The sequence below is a fragment of the Triticum urartu genome, chromosome 7A, assembly GCF_056163025.1.
Source record: "Triticum urartu cultivar PI428250 chromosome 7A, HENAU_Tu73, whole genome shotgun sequence".
Taxonomy (NCBI): domain Eukaryota; kingdom Viridiplantae; phylum Streptophyta; class Magnoliopsida; order Poales; family Poaceae; genus Triticum; species Triticum urartu.
In genome coordinates this window covers 456,911,777-456,927,641 of record NC_141879.1, presented here as the reverse complement: position 1 = coordinate 456,927,641, position 15,865 = coordinate 456,911,777, and positions in this window count along the sequence as shown.

Genomic DNA, 15,865 nt, shown 5'->3' with positions numbered 1-15,865 from the left:
TTGCTGGGCGTGCAGCGGGCGAGGGAGGTGTAGCAACTGTTGTTGACTATACACACTCAGTTTACAGTTGGATGCAGTTCCCCAAGAGCTGGAAAATGAACTGATGCCGTCGCCTACCCACTCGTTCACCGTTGATTGCAGTTCCCCTTGGAAAAACAAACTGCTGCTACGGCAGTGCCACCCCCAGTACCCCAGTACACATCGATCGTCTTCATCCCCCTTGCCCCCAATCCCCACAAATGGGAACCATCACATCAACTCTGCGTGAGAAGAGACTCGAATGGCGATCTGAGGGGTGAGCTTGCTGGATATGGACTTCAGCAAGGAGTTCACCTTTGAGTTCACGGTCAGACCCATGGCAGAACCAAGTTGGATGTGATGTGCATGAATGATCCGGACTCGGTGAAGCTCTGCCTCGCCAAGTTCAAGCAGTACCCATAGGAGGAGAAAGCACAAGGTCGCGGGACTAGGCCTTGTGCCCATCCATTCGTCTCCTGATAGGGACCAGCAGATCGCCGTCGCCTAGGTATGTGTGCGGGATGAGGTTCTTGTCTACCACTGTTGTAGGGCCACCAAAGGTTCTAGAGAATCTGGTGCAACAAGCTTGTCGACATCTGTGACAGCCTGGTTTTTGCCTTCTCTCTTTTTCCGTATTTCTTTGCCTTTGGTTTTGAAGTTGGAGTTTTTGAATCAAGTCAATTGGACTTAAACACTTGGGCATGTACTTGATTTTCACCCAAGTGACCCATCCCTCTCAAAATCATCATTTCCTCCCTGATAAATCCCAAAATGGACCTTGGAATATTTTTCATGATTGAAAAATATTCTTTTTCTTCTCTAAAAATCATTTCAGCAACATATGCTCCAAACCAACCCTCATTTTTCTTGCTCCAAAAAATCTGAAAAATCCCAAAATATTCTTTGAACCTTGGCACACCTCCCTGTGCAAAAATAATACATACTTATTTGGAATATTTATGCTATAGAAAACCATGTCTGTTCTGGCCTCAAAATGCAGTTTCTACAGCAAGTATATTATTCCTTGATCCAATGAGGCTAATTTTTTCTTGAGCTTCATTGCCCTCCTAAGGAAACCTTAACCCCAGGAGATTAGCCGTAAACTCCTTCTAGAACCTCTAAAAACACTGTGCCAATGTTTCTGACTAGAAATTTGCTCCTTAGTTCTTGTTAAATCTGGTCGGCCTGGCAGTGTGCCATCTCCTCCCCTAGACTAAACACTGCACGGACAACACACTAGACATGGTTTTGCATCGCTTGGGCATCATTTTGACCGAGCTAGTGTGGTGACCGCGTGTGGACACGGGCTCTGGCACGTGTTCGACGCACTCTACGCTGCGTTCAAGCCTCTATTCGGCGTGTGCTTGTCTCAGCGCTCACCGCCAACTACCGCACCGCGCCACCAGCTTCGTCTCTTCATGCTTGACTTCTCCCTGGCGCTCGCGGACACCGGAGCCGCCGCAGTGAGCCCGGGCATGACGCGGCCAAAGCCACAGTGCGCCCCGTGCCACTGTCTTCGTCCGCGCCCGCGTTCTTGTGCTCGTCCAGAAGCTTCACAGTTGCCGTGTGATCGCTGAGCCATGTCCACCCCTCCCTGGCACTCCTCGTCGCCATGCGCCGCCTTCCGAAGAGCTCTGGCGGAGCCGAGAACCCCCAACCCCCTCCGCCTATAAATACCAAGCCCCCTGGACTCTTCGAGCTCATCCATCCACTCCACCATCCACCACAAGTAGTAGAGGAGTCGCAGCCCAGCCGGGAAGGCCTCGGGCCGCTGTGCTCAAGATCAAGCTTGTCGGCGATCCTCTCTGCTCGCCCCCGCCTCTCCACTACTCCTCGAGATGCAGCTCCTTCTCTGGCGACTCCCTAGTGATCCATTGGTGCTTGCTGACCAGGTTGGAGCCCCTGTAAACGCTGCTTCCTGTCGTCTTCTTTATCTCACTACAAAAAAATACACTTCCGTCATAGTAGGCCATGTTTTGTGTCATGCATGTACATCCATGACGGTTTTATGAAAGAATCAAGATAGTCATACTTGTGTTGTCGTAGAAGTGTTCCATGACATTACCAAAATTATCATCACAGAAGTGTTCACTTCCATGACGATAAATGCCGCGTCATGGAACTGCTTTCATCAAGGGTGACCGACACGTGGCATCCACCGTAACGGGTCGCCATTAAGCAATGGGGTCCGTTTTTGGATCCGATAACCCGCTAACATCCACGACCAATGATGATTTTCCATGTGTAAAATTCTCATTGGCTGACGGAACCACGTGTTAGCTCTGCGTTGGCACAGGTGTCACTCATCCAATGGGCCGGATGCGCCTATGATATGTCGACACGTGGACCGGCCCAACAGTGGCCCATTCAGGTTAAAAGGTCGGGCCTATCAAAATAAGCGGTCCGGCCCATTAGTGGCCTACTTGAGTCAGGCCCATTTACAGGCACGGCCCATACAAGTTACACAAAATCGACCCATCAAAGGCCCATTCTACATTTGGCAATTTCCAACCCATCATCAATTTTAGCCCGTTAATGGCCCGCTACGTCTTTGGGCCCAATTGCGGCCCGAGATTCTTTTGGCCTGTTAGCGGCCCATCGTCAGTTCCAGCATGTTAACGGCCTGGAGCGTCTTTCGGTCTTTTCTCGGCCCATTCTGCAGTTGGGCCAATTCTAGCCCGCTGTGACTTTAGGCATGTACTCGGCACATTCGGTAAATGGGCCAACTCCTAGCCCATTTTGTCTCTCGGCCTATTAACGGCCCGCACAACAATTGGGCCTTTGACTTTAGGTCCATTAGGGGCCCATGTTCCGCAAGGCATCATTTCAGCCTAGCGCGACTTTCGGCCTGTTAAAAGCCTAGTTTGCAAATTGGGCCTCCTCTGCCCCATAACACTTTCGGCCTCTTACTGGCTCGTAAAGTAAAAGGGCCGAGACAAAATTGACATCTATTTTGGCCTGCTAGAGGACCATGGGCCATTTCCATTTATACAGCCCTATCGAGCTTTTGGCCTATTAACGGCCTGCTAAGAGTCGTTGTTACGGTGGGCCACATCATTTGGGATCCACTTAATATTATTTTGACCAGCCCAATTAAGGCCCGCTTTGACTACACATGTTTGTTCGTTTGTATGGCGTCCAGGAAATGTTTGGGCATGTTGGCCCCCGTTTCAACGATATAGCATATTCAAGAATTATCCTACTCTATATTATCGCCTCTAAAAAACATACACTATACAATAAAAAGACTAAGGCGTAGAAACATTGAATAATCCTACACTATACAATAAAGAAATTACAGCCGAATATACCCATTGGGCATTATAGTTCGGCACCAGTGATAGTAAAGCATACACAAACAACAAATTACATACACTGGACAAATAAAGCTCATACATCATGGACACACATCAACAAAACTTACCATTTGAACTATTATCTCTTCAGAAAATAGGATTGGCCGGATTCAGATAGCACAAATTTCAGTCTGCAAAATCTCCAATTCCTTCGTGGTTACCTCAGTGTCTTGTTTCATTTTTTTGACTCCTACATCTAATACCTGCATGTCCATTCTCAACTTGTTGATTATAAGTTGAGAATCATGTACACATTGTCTTTCCACCTCTAGTTGATGCTCGAGAACATCAGCACATTCCAATTCCAATCCATAATCATTCGGTAACGGCCATGTCGCACTGCTCGAAGATCTTTGTGTTGATGTCACTTCATCCTGAAATGTTTCTATAAGTACACATGACTGGGGCAAAAATATAGTTACAACAGTGAAGCAAGCAAGACAGACTATTTTGTACATGGAAAAACAGGACTAACAATAATGTTACACGTCATGAAGTATAAGCAGGTGATATTTTAAAAATTATAAAAATGGTAGTATGTGCAGCCTGCATACAAAAATCTCTCTTAGCTCACCAGAGGAGCATGATGTTGGGGCCAAATCCAAAACACAGACAAGTTACAAATTTAGACAGCACGTTGCGTATAAGTAAGCAAGCAGTTGGCCATTCTGTAGCTCAATTAAAGTCTTAGGGAGCATAATGAACATCAGAGGGATTCATACAAACCTACTACAGCAAGCAAAGCTATGCAATCATTAGCCTAGTATAAACTGGATTGTGATCCTCATGCAGTAATACTTGGTTAATAGACTTCAAAGCTTCAGGCACACTTCGCCAAAGTAATTAAATGGTAAGGCCTTTAATTATCACAACTAATAGTTATACAAGTACCCAACATCAGGCATCATTGTTTGGGCATGTCATTAACCGAGGACAAATAAAGCAATTGAAAATAGCAAATTAACTATGCCTAAAACAAACAAGGAATTGAACTGTTGAGTTGGATACAGTGACTTAGCTTAACTGGTTGAGCAGGCTCAGCGCTGCTCCTACTTCTCTTGCAAGGCTCCTTCCTAACATCTTGTACTTGGAAATCCTCAATCTTACCTTCATTGCACCCCCTCTACAAGGTGACATAAACTAGTTACTCATCTCCCTGGAAGATAAATATGCATACTTTCTAGTCTATGAACAACACAAAAGGATGAGATTATAACAAAACAACACCACATAATGAAACATGCCACATCTCTTGCACTTGCACACAATGAAATGAGCATTTACTATGTGTGCAATATGTAAAAACTAGGCATACCTTCGAACTGGATCTCTAGGTACTCTTGGAGAGCCTACTTTAGTGTACAACCAAACCTTTATGTCACCTATGAGTTAGACAAGCCCCCACTACAGCAGCCCCTAGTGTTTAAATCATTGACAAGCTATGTTAGAGAATTAGGTCAAGAACAACAAGTAACCAAAGCAAACTGTTCTGGTATGGCTGGCTGATGCAAACAAGCAATTGAACAGATGCATCAAGAAAAGAAGCAAAGAAGGAGGCTTAAAGACCACCACTTGACTAACCAGATTTAAGGGGCATTTAAACATCATGTGAATCATATGAACTAACATAAACATTGCATATTCTAGATTCTACAATGGAATGCACATGTATTAGGTTATGCCATGTATGATGATGCCTAAATGTACACTATAGCAGGCGGGAGTGATTCATCCTTGCACACACAATTGAATTGTAAGTTAAGGGCCTCTTCTATTCCGCCTTTTCAGAGCTTATTGTCAAAATAAGCCATAAAAGATGTAAATAAGTCATTTTGGAGTTATGGGCTTCGACTTAACTCATTTCGCTTTGGAGGGGGGTGTTTCGGGTAGAAGCTCACTAAAAATTGAAGGGAAGGGGAATAGTGAAATGACTATGTTGTCTACCTATATTACACTCAAAATGCAATTGCCCTGCCTGCTTGCGTCTCCTCTCCCCTTTCCCTCTACCTCGATCCCCTGCCTGTAGCGCTAGGGTTCCTCCAGCGAGTCGTCACCACTGGTCCCATCTGGCCTTGTCCTTGATGATGCTCTGTCCAGCTAGGCTACATGGCCGGCGGGTAGGGCCAAGTCTCCCCGGTTGCTCCTCCCTCTGGCGCCGCCCCTCATCCTCATGGTCTCCAGTAGCTGCTCCACTGTGGTCCGTCCAACGCACTACTCCGGCGGGCGCCGCACAACTACGGTTGATGCCACACTGCGGCAGAAGGCACCTTATTCCCCCTCCCCTCCTCCCAGGCCGTGGCCTTGAGGTGCTGTTGAAGGATGAGCTCATCCAACAAGGTGACGATCTCCTTTGATTTTTTGCCAAATTTTCATTCTGATCCACTATATGATGAATTGCTATGATCTGCTTCTCCTGCTGCTATATGATGCATTGCTATGAGCTGCTCCTGCTGCTGCTATATGATGAATTGCTATGAGCTGCTGCTGCTATATGGTGAGTTGCTACAAGCTGCTGCTGCTATATGATGAATTGCTATGAGCTGCTTCTGCTGCTGCTCTATGATGAATTGCTATGAGCTGCTCCTCCTGCTGGTATATGATGAATTGCTATGAGCTGTTGCAGGTATATGATGAATTGCACACTACTGCTACTGTATGATGAGTTGCTATGAGCTACTGCTGCTATATGACGCTTTTAGGTGGTGCTTCTATATGATAACAACCACTCGGACCATCGAATTTTAATAAATAATTGTTCTTCATTTAAATGTGGGCCATGCATTCTTCGCTTAAATTAGGCAATGGGATCTCTATGGAAGACATTGACCAAAGTAGATTGTGCCAAGTAGATGGTATCTTTGTATATGCATTTTGAACAAATAGTGACGGCCTATTTTCCTATCATATTAATTACTGCAGTGGGTTCAATTTGTGATGTTTGCAAGTCAAATTAATTTTCATATGGGCAGAGAAATGACAAAATATAATGCAATCTAGACTTTTCACTCATCATACCAAAGATAAGCTGAAAAGGAAGGCAATGAAAAGAACTGGTTGGCTTATTACCTGGAGCTTATATTCACATGTGCTTATTTTCTTAGGATAACTCGTAATAATTGTCCCTAAGAAACTTGGCCAATAGAACTGACATACAAATAACATGTCATGATGATTGCAATGGAGGAGTGACCTACCATAGCACACTGTATAGGCTCACCGCTGCCTCTCCTTTTTGCGATGTTCCATGAAATTGCCACATACATCTTGTACTTTTTCATTGTGTAACCCTATCTACAAGTTGACACGACTAATTTCAAACATCTCTACATGATAATACATTGCATATCCCTTGCGCATATTTAAACCACCAATTAACGATTGTGTGCGTAGCATAAACTAGCCATGACTCTATGTGCTGGACTAGCAGGCACTCTAAGGGAGCCTAATGTAGTGCACTGGAATTCCTACATGCCACCTACAATTTTGTGTAATGTACTACCTCTGTTCCTAAATATATGTCTTTGTACAGATTCTAGTATGGACCACATACATATGTATATAGATGCATTTTTGAGTGTAGATTCACTCATTTTGCTCTATATGTAGCCTATAGTGGAATCTCTATAAAGACTTAAATTTAGGAATGGAGGTACCAGGTAGTATCATGTATGACATCTACATATCTAATTCAGCAGCCAGTAGTAGAAATCATTGTCTTCACAAAGGGATTATTGGTCGAAAATCCTAGCAAAGCACGTCGGCAGGCACACAACAATACAAGAGAGAGAGACGCACTTACAAGATCATAGCAATGCCCCAGTCCAGGATCTTGGTTGGCCAAGCTGTTCGATCCAGAAGAAACATCGTCCTTGTAGTTTTTGCAAGCTTCATAACAGGTAACAGCGACATGTTAGTATATTTGAAGTACATCGGGCAGGTGATGCTGTACGGGTTGAAAGGTGAAGTACCTAGGCCATAGCGGGTTCTTGGCATCTTCCCAGACGGTGGGAATCAGGTTAGAAACGTCAAGGGTGATGACGTTGCGCTGGCTGTCGGGGTCCGATAAGGAGATCTAGAACCGTCGAGTAGGGTGTTTGTGGAGCGTCTCCAGTAGGGTGGACTACGGTGTGGGCGAAGCGGATCTATGGCCGTGGACGAGGGCGTCGGTGAAGCTGCTCTGGTGGTTGGGTTAAGGATGGCATCAACGATGCGGATCTGTGACCGTGGACGGGGTGTCAGAAGCTGCTCTGATAGGTTGGATGAGGGTGCAACGAAGCGGATCAGTGGCCGTGGACTTGTGAGTTGGCAAAGCGGCCCCGGTAGGGTTGAGAATGGTATAGGCAAAGCTACTCCGGTAGGGTTGACGATGGTGTCAGCGAAGCGGCTCCGGTAGGGTTGAGGAAGGTCTCGGCTAACAGGATCATAGGTTGTCGACCGGGGCGTCGGTGGGGCGGCTCCGGGGGGTGTGGACGAAGCGTCTCCGGTGGAGAGTACAAATGAGCCGCTGCAGATGCGCTGTGGTTGACGAGAGTGCTGGCGAATCAGATTCGGTGCCGTGGAAAAGGCCGGCACTGGATGGGCTGTGGTACAGTGGTGGATGAGCAGTCTACTTGTTTCTAGTGGAGGTGGGAGGGGTACATGCGGCCGCAGAAGCAGATCCAGCGTGGTGGACGCCGCTGGCGGTGAATGGGCTATAGTACGCCGGTGGATGAGTAGTCTAGGGTTTCGAGAGGGGAGGGCTAGAAAGGCCGATGAAGTACGGACGGCGTGATGTAAGATGCTCTGCTGCTGCGTAGTTAGTCGTTTTTGCGGGAGGGTAGAGGAAATGGGGTGCCATGTGGTGGGGGGAACCGGAAGTTACCAAAGCAGCCCCGACCTATTATGTAGATGAGGGCAGTACTGTAACTATTGTTCTCCATGCACCAAGGAAAAAAGGGGAATTTTTTGCATGCTAAATACTAGGTGGCGGAAATTTTAGAAGGAGGCGGGAGATTTTGCCGCCCGCGGGATTGTTCGTATCCAGTTTCAACTAATTTTGGATCGTGTTAGCGGGATGGTCATGCGAGACTGTCTACATGGGGCATGCGTTAGCACTTAATAACTGGTGTGAAGTCCACCCCAGAAAAAAGACAATAAATCGGGATGATGCGCCGATAACTTGGATGTTCACACGGGCGCGACCAATCGTACGGGTGTAGATGCGCGTTCACAAAAAAGGGATCAAACGCTCAGCCTATGTATTTCTTGTGTAAATAGATAATTTAGTGCCATTGGTTATTTACTTTAAACATAATGCATTGATGTGTTAGTGTAGAGGCGCACAAAAAGAAATGGATATTGTAGTCCCACAAAAGAAATGGATATTGTAGTCCCACAAAAGAAATGGATATTGTAGTCCGCTACTTAAAAGTGTTACCTCATATGATTCATAGCCTCCATTTCATAAATTGCGTACCCGTTGAATTCATATATGAATATTACATATATTACTTCATAATAGAACCTTAAATCATCCAAGACTAATGAATTTGAATGCAAGAGTAACAATGGTGCATGTACATGATAGCTACATTGGTTGTTCGAAGAAACATCGCTGAGACTTTGGCATGCACAATTGAAAAGGTTTATTTAGATAGAAAAAATGTGATATGTGAGTGTCCAATCTTTATAGCATTGAATCGATATTGTACCTTTGGCCACGGTACGAAGTAGATATTGATTTATGTTCAAGCAATGCACGTCCATGATCGCTAGATAGTGATACGTGAATGAATTATGAAATCTCTCTCACACGCATAGATATCTCATTTCCCCGTGGGCGTCGGAATCACACACGCGCACTTCATGTATTTCTCTCCCTCCATCAAGGTTAGAGTTCGTCTTTCTACCACGTCCTACAAGTCTCTCACATAGAAACACACACGCTCTCTCTGTCGAACACGCCCACCCCTTTAATTCCACCCACCCACAACCACTAATGTCTCAAAGGATAACTATGTCTCTCACACATATGCCTAAGGTTCACTCGAGTTCCGGAACCATGTGAATACATACAATATGCCTAAGGTTAACTCGAGTTCCGGAACCATGTGAATACATACAATGGGATTCCAGCAGAGCACCTCTTGTTTTGAGATTTCGCGCTCTCTCTCTCTCTCTCACACACACATAGACGCACGCGTGTACATTGTTTATCGCTTCATTTTTCCGGCACTTGCATGCACACCGTTTGTTTATCTCCATGATGCTTTAAGTATGCCTCACACACATGCTATCTACCTATCCCTTAATATAGATATGTGTCACACAAACTCCTTCTCCCTACTAGCAAGATGCCCATGCGTTGCATGGAACATCAAGATGCATTTGTATGAGTAGTTTATCTTGTGGGAGAAAAGGATGAACGAGGGAATGCCTTATTTGCAAATGTGGAGAGGGGTGTGGGTATCTTTTTGCAAAATTGCCATAGTTTCCTTCCTATCCGTCAGATATAAATCGGATGGCCTATATTATAGGATGGCAGGAACACCATCATCACCAACTCTGTTTTTATAAGAGTAGATATACGTAAGTGTCACTGCCCCCCCACCCACCCACACACACACACTTCCCGACACCGAAGGAGTAGGGTGGCACCTCGATCTTGATACTAATCTATCGACTTCCTTCTCTCTCAAACACACATACACACACTACCCGACACCGAAGGAGTAGGGTGGCACATCAATCTTGATAGTAATCTATCTACTACTATTTCAAAAACACACACACACTCGCTAGTTGTGCCTCTGTGCCTACCGCGCACACTCTCAATACGTCTTTCTCTCCCCCCCTCCCCACCCCCAACCCCAACAATGACAGCAAAAGGTTGACAACTCAATCTGATCTTAATCTGTCAATTGGTTTCTCTCTCAAGCATCGTGTCTCTGTGCCTCGCTCAGACACACTAGATACGTCTTCTTCTCCGTAGCCCCCTCGATATGTAGACTTCTCACACGCGCACAACTGTAGTGACGATGACGCTGAACCCAGTGTGCCTTGTTTTTACCGACCTCATGTGATAGTTTTCACCCTGTTTTCTATTAATTAACAACACAACCTTTTATTTGTTACTACTAGTGAATTTGAAATCATTCGGGGTAGACATAAAATATATCACTTCAACCCAATTATCATAGTAACTATTTTAAAAGAAACTAGCTAGATGCTTGTACGTTGCACGGAACATCAATATGCATTTGTATGAGTAGTTTATCTTGTGAGAGACTAGCAAGATGCCCATGCATTGCACGGAACATCAAGATGCATTTATATGAGTAGTTTATCTTGTTAGAGAAAAGGATGAACGAGGGAAGGCCTTATTTGCAAATGTGGAGAGGGGTGTGGGTATCCTTTTGCAAAATTGCCATGGTTCCCTTCCTATCCGTCAGATATAAATCAGACGGCCTATATTACAGGATGGCAGGCACACCATCATCACCACCTCTGTTTTTTATATCTACTCCTATAAAAGACTCAGTTGGTGATGATGGTGTGTCTGCCATTCATCATTTCTGACCATCAGATCTGCATCTAACGACTATGATGTAAGTCGTGGCATTTTTGCAACAAAACCCCACTTCTCTATTCCAATTTGCAGAAACCCCTTAGTATCTTGAAACCAACCACATCCCTCACCCACCTCATCAAAACAGCCACAAGGAATATATTTTGAGTGAAACCTAATACGAGTATATTTTTAGTGATATATACACCAAAATAGAGTGTTTTTCTTTCAAGTTTGTGAACATGTATTATTCTATTTTGGATCCGTTGCAATGCACAGGCACATTGCTAGTAAGAGTAGAGAAAAGGATGAACGAGGGAAGGCCTTGTTTGCAAACTGGAGAGGGGTGTGGGTATATTTTTGCAAAATTACCATAGTTTCCTTCCTATCTGTTAGATATAAATCCGACGGCCTATTTTGCAGGATGGCACGCACACCGTCATCACCAACTCTGTTTTCTACTCCCTCCGTTCCTAAATATTTGTATTTTTAGAGATTTCAACAAGTGACTACATACGGAGCAAAATGAGTGAATCTACACTCTAAAATATGTCTACATACACATCTGTATGTGGTAGTCCATTTGAAATCTAAAAAAGACAAATATTTAGGAACGGATGGAGTATAAGAGTAGACATGGAGATATATCTCCAGCATGGTCTACAACAAAAATGTGCTGGACTGGTTAGCGTCGGATGCTCGTAACGCGATGACCTGAGTTCGAATTCTGTCTTTAACTTTAGATTTTTATATTATACATTACTTATTTAATAAATACTTATTTCACTACTGTATTGATAGTGGAAACCATAGAGTACTTAGAATACAAGATTAAGGATGGACTCGTTTCTTTTTAACTTTCTGTATGAAGCTGTAGCCACCCTACAAGTCACGTGTACACTGTACATGCAATTAACTTTTTATAGAGGAAGAATCATACACGCAATTAACTCAAATGGATTGGATGTGACTCTATTATTTCCAGCATAAGAGCATCTCCAACGGCAACCGGCAAATTTCCTCCCGCTTCCTTCCACGGAGGACGACTTCAAACGCCAGCGGCATACATTTTCACAACTCTAACCAACCAGATGAAATTCGTGCAAACACGGACTGTTTTCATATAAGCATGAAGGATTTCGTATAAAAAATCCGGATCTTCATATAAACATGATGGATTTCATTACATTTACATGAACTAAGCGATGCTAATCCGGCTCTCTTGGTATAATTAATACTCCCTCCATTCGGAAATACTTGTCATAGAAATGGATGTATCGAGACTTATTTTAGTTATAGATACATCCAATTTATCCATTCTTAGAACAAATATTTCCCGCCGGCCAGAGAGGGAGTACCTAATCTAAATGGCCGCCCGTGGATCCCTTTGTCTTCCTCATGTCCGGCAGACACTTGCGGGGTCGGTGAAGGTCCTCGGAAGAGACGAAGCAACAAATAAACCACCTGAATGCGCAATCGTCACCTCGGCGGTGGCCTTCATGGGACCCAAGTGGCAACGGCCTCCCGTGTTCTACTTCTCCTCGATGATGGCGGCGAACACGGAGAAGCTGGCCATCGACTCATCGCTCTCCATGCACCTGTCTTCTGTCTCTGCCTGCATGGTGTTGCCACAGGCACGGGAGGCGCGCCCACCGCAGACACTGGTGACGCGGTACAATGCGGCAGCGATGACGCCCGTACCGGCGTGCTCACCGCCGTGCTGGCGTGGGGAAACTCACCACTCCTCATCGAGCTGAACTGGAGTGGTGAGTTGCTGAACCACGCGCCGGATTCGGGCGGCAACTGGCTCCATCGAGCCAAGCGAGGTTGGTGAAGCACCGAGCGGCCTCGCCCGTATCCGAAGGGCTCGGCGAGCCACCCAGCCGGGTAGTATGCCAGAGAACGGCTCCTCGGAAGCCATCAGAAGAGTGGAGAAAATGGTGAAGGAGGAGATGGGGGAGCAGCGGAGGGGTGCGATTCTTGCCCGCTGTCTGCCTGGCCTTGTTTAAATAGAGGGCGAACGGTAGAAGCTTGGCGGGTGTCTGTCCTCGTTTAAACTGAGGGCGGGCGGGAGGAGCTCGGCCGGTGTTGCGTTTAATTCTGGCCCGCTCATGAACGGACGTGTGGCCGGAGTAGGTTTCTCGGTTTGCTTGCAGGTTTATCGGAGGGGTTTGATGGAGGCGAGGAGGCGTGTTCAGCCGGGCGTGCATCGGGTGGCATAGTACTATTCGATTTGACAGCGGGCGGCGTAGTTCCCGATACAGCTTTAATGCAGACAAGGGAGGGGTGGTGGTTCCCAAAATGTTGAATGGACAATGATGCATCCTCCTTCAATTAGCATCGTGAATGCATAAGGGAAGTAATGGGAGGAGGACCGGGAAAAGAGGCTGCACAATGTAAATGCAATGCAGTTTGCACTCATATAAAGGCGCCCCTCCATTCCAATGCATCTACCACATCGTACGCACCTAAGTATTTTCCTAAGCACCTACACAAATAAGCGCAAAAGTGCTCACTCCAGACCCATGGCAGTGATGCCATGCGCGCGAGCGGCCAGTGGCTGTGCCAGATGGTCCACGATGTTGGCCTGCGGCATGGCGCCGAGGATCGTCTCCAGACGGTGTTTGCGACCGGCTGGTGGATGGCCGCCGTCGACGCCAACTACGACTCTTAGTTTGAAAAGATGATCGTTGCTACCACCAACAAGTTCACCGTCCTCAAGAAGCTCGCGGACAACATCGCCGTACTCCTCCATCCCGCATGCCCGGGCTCCTCATTTCCTGCCACCCTAATCGGCCTCCATTGCCGGAACCTCTTTCAAGCACTAGTGGCCCTGCAATTACCAGTCGACGCCACGAAGAATGTCCACCTGGAGGTCGCGCTCTCCGCGAGGCGCCCCGCCCTGCAAGAATTCGTCAACCTACACATCCACATGCACGAGAGAATCATGTACATAGGTATCTAAAAGGCCATTGAGGACGATGCAATGTTGGCCTTCCTCAACTGGCTGGAAGCCTTGGATGCCTTTGCTGAGAAGCACCTTGACCTCGCCACAAAAGCCGCCGATCCTTAGCCGCCAGTCGGTGGCCCGGCGCACTAAGTTGAGAAAGAGGAGGTCATACGTTGATGGATGCATCTTTCTTCTTGCCTCATGTAACCACCACTGCAATCGCATCATCGTGGCCTTAATTCTTAGTATTGTGCTATTGCATTCTCGTTCCAGTCAATACCGACATGTGTGATCCCTTTGCTTAATTGCATCACTGTAACTAGTACTCCATCTGTCAATTTATAGGTTGTGCTTACCTTTTCCATCAACTTTGTGCAACACACGAGCATCTTGATAGAAACACTAGAACATATCGGACTGCATGTGAACAAACGGATGATGCACCAATCTAGCTACTATGTACCCTGCTTATCTGGCGGAAATAGCCCCGCCCTAGTGTTTCCAATTGTTATTTGTATCTATCGATCATGCCAAGGAGCAGAACCAAATGTTACAATACTCCTACTCCTATAAAAGACTCAGTTGGTGATGGTGGTGTGTCTGCCATCCGTCGTTTCTGACCATTAGATCTGCATCTGACGACTATGAGGTAAGTTGTGGCATTTTTGCAACAATAGCCCACCTCTCTGCTCCAATTTGCAGAAAACCCCTTATTATCTTGAAAGCAACCACATCCCTCCCACACCTCATCAAAAAAGCATGAGAAATATATTTTGAGTCAAAAGTAATATATTAGGAGTACATCAAAACAAGAGTGATTTCTTTCATGTTTGTGAACAAGTACTACCATTCTACTACTTTGGATCCGTTGCAACGCATGGGCACATTGCCGGTAAAAGGAAAAGGCCTTCCGCGTTCGCATCGCATCCCCACACACCCGGGAATCGGGAGTATTCCACGGCCCGTCCGGCACGCCACATAGCTATGGAAGGCGTGTTGCCTAGCATTTTCACTTTCATGTGGGACCGTCGTTGAGCAAACCGACTATTGGCAAAGGCAGAGAAGCAGTGGGGCCGAGAGGGATGAGGCGCACATCGGGGGACGTCGTGGCATGGGTTGGAGCGGTGTCATGGGAATCGTGTGTGGGTGTGGAAGTGGTAGAAACAAGAAATGTGATGGTCGCCGTGGTTCAACTTCCATGGACAAGTTGTCATGTCTGCTGACACATGCATTGCATACCTCTCACTGCAAGGAACAGTAGTAGAGAAAACTTGTTCCAAAGATACCATTTTTTTGATAAAATTCTCGAGATATCATTAGTTTTTACACATGGGATTACTCCTGCAAGGGTCAATCACAACAGGTGTTTTGTAAAAAAAATGCATCTTGATGTTCCCTGCAATGCACGGGCATCTTGCTAGTTATAGAAGAAGCCCACACGGGCATCTTTCCGCAGGGTGTGCCACGGACCCAAACTCAAATTTTTTGTCAGACGCTTAGGTGCACCGTATGTCGTGCCATGCTACAAGATGTAAAAAAATAGCTCCAATTTTTTTTAAACATGTTATATTCAAACCATCAAAACAGCCCGAGGAATATATTTTGAGTGAAGCATGATTTACTTTTACTGATATATGTATATCAAAACTAGAGTGTTTATATTTCAAGCCCATGAACAAGTATTATTCTACTACTTTGGATCCATTGCAACGCGCGGGCCAGCACATTGGTTGTACTAGTCTCTATCTCTATCTCTACTCTACTCTTATGAAAAACAGAGTTGTTGATGATGGTGTGCCTGCCATCCTCCAGTATAGGCTGTCCGAGTTATATCTAAAGGATAGGAAGGAAACTATGGCAATTTTGCAAAAAAATACCCACACCCTCTCCATATTTGCAAATAAGGCCTTCCCTCGTTCATCCTTTTCTCCCACATGATAAACTACTCATACAAATGCATCTTGATGTTCCGTGCAACGCACGGGCATCTTGCTA